Consider the following 1,704-nt stretch of genomic DNA (forward strand, 5'->3'; position numbering starts at 1 on the left):
TTTGTTGTGAGCACTGTGTTGGTACTTCATCATTTACTGACCAAAGTCTTCTCAAGCCAAGTATGCACCAGCTCTGTGTATGGCTGGGTCAATCAAGAGCCCCTATCAATTTTACTTAAAAGACAAGCAGCATCAACAACTCACAGGAGGCACTCGACATTTTTACCATTATCTGCACCACCTTCCACTGATTTACTGAAGAAGAAACTGCAAAGTCTGGCCAATTTTGTACACAAGTAATCTTGAAAACATTGGAGTCAACAGCAGATACATAGTTTCCAAGACTGTAGCTAGGAACAACCCTTCAATTTCAAGATTTCTCTCTCACTGAGACACACCATACCCAAACTACACCTAGCAGGAAATTGCTACTTGCTTCATTTCTAGCTATTTATGTCATATTCAACAACTGTCTCTTTCTCACCTAAATCTTCTACACAACTGAGTACACTGTTATGAACAAACACATTATGGCAACAAGCCAGTGTCACTAATATCCACTCTATTGAAAACCATTTAAATACTCATCCTGCCCAACTAACCATCATCTTCGGCCCAAAGCTCACTCACGTCATACCTACAAATCACAAACTTCTGTGGTAAAAATAATTTTGGGTTTCAAAACATAATCTACTAATCACATACCAGTATTTCTTACAAAGCCTATCATTCATCATTCACTTCCAAATATCAGTTTATATGCTGTTGTGCAACTGCAGTGCAAGTAAACACTCTCAAATCATCTAGAACTGAGGTACGGAAAGGGTTCACCAAGTGTTTCCAGGTAGTCCTGTAGCTCTCTCTCTCTCTCTCTTTCTCTCTCTCTCTTTACACAATCGTCTAACACACTGCACGCCATTTCAGGGCAAATGTACTTGTTTCATTACACTACGACACAGCCTATTACAATTTCAAATTTTAAAAAAACAAATATCTGCCTGATCCAACGTCATCCGCTACTCCACGCAATTCATTCACACAACACAATCTACCTCTTGCTACTTACATTACGTTTTCACTTGTGATTATGGCTCAGCAATAGCCGAGCACTACGAAAAATACCTTATAGACTCAGTTAATGTTCCCCTCCACGGAAATCTTTAGTAAAAGGCGAAAGATTTATTCGTTTTGATGGGAAACCAGAGTGCCGATCAACGTTTTTTTTTTTTCTCTTTATTGTGATTTTAACACCTTATACAAAGGCGGGCTGGCAGCAGCACAATACGCCGCTCTTCAGCCTTGAGTGTTACAACAAGTAGTACATAAAGGTGGCACAGAGTAGACAGTAAAAACGGTGGGCAAAAAAATGTAGACACTACAAATCGAAAAAACATGTAGCCGTTCACGCTGGACGAGAAACATCACTAACACTGGGCGACACGATGCACAGGACATGGATGATGGCGACGGCACATGAACGGTGGGGGCGTGACGGCGAACAACACTACACACAAACGAAGGCACACACACGAAACACTGACGGCGATGATCTCCGGCGCGCGAATGTTCACTGAGCGTGTACGAGTCCGGGGACCTGCCAAGAGAGGAGGTGGAGGAGGAGGAATGGGAAGGGGAATGGGAGAGGGGGCAGCAGAGATGCCATGGGCAAAGGAGAGAGGGGGAGGGAGGAAGGGGGAGGGGAAGCCCGGTGGAGAGGGGAGGAGGGAGGGGGGAAAGGAAAGAGGAGGGAAGGGAAGGGAGGGA

The 1,704-nt window shown here is 44.0% G+C and overlaps 1 non-coding gene across 1 annotated transcript; it reads right to left on the reverse strand.

The window, feature by feature from the left end:
• Positions 1–1,029: 1,029 nt before the first annotated feature.
• Positions 1,030–1,148, reverse strand: LOC124791104. The gene has a single exon (XR_007016532.1). It is a non-coding gene; the product is annotated as a U5 spliceosomal RNA (small nuclear RNA).
• Positions 1,149–1,704: the final 556 nt, after the last annotated feature.

Source organism: Schistocerca piceifrons, chromosome 3 (genome assembly GCF_021461385.2).
Source record: "Schistocerca piceifrons isolate TAMUIC-IGC-003096 chromosome 3, iqSchPice1.1, whole genome shotgun sequence".
NCBI lineage: Eukaryota > Metazoa > Arthropoda > Insecta > Orthoptera > Acrididae > Schistocerca > Schistocerca piceifrons.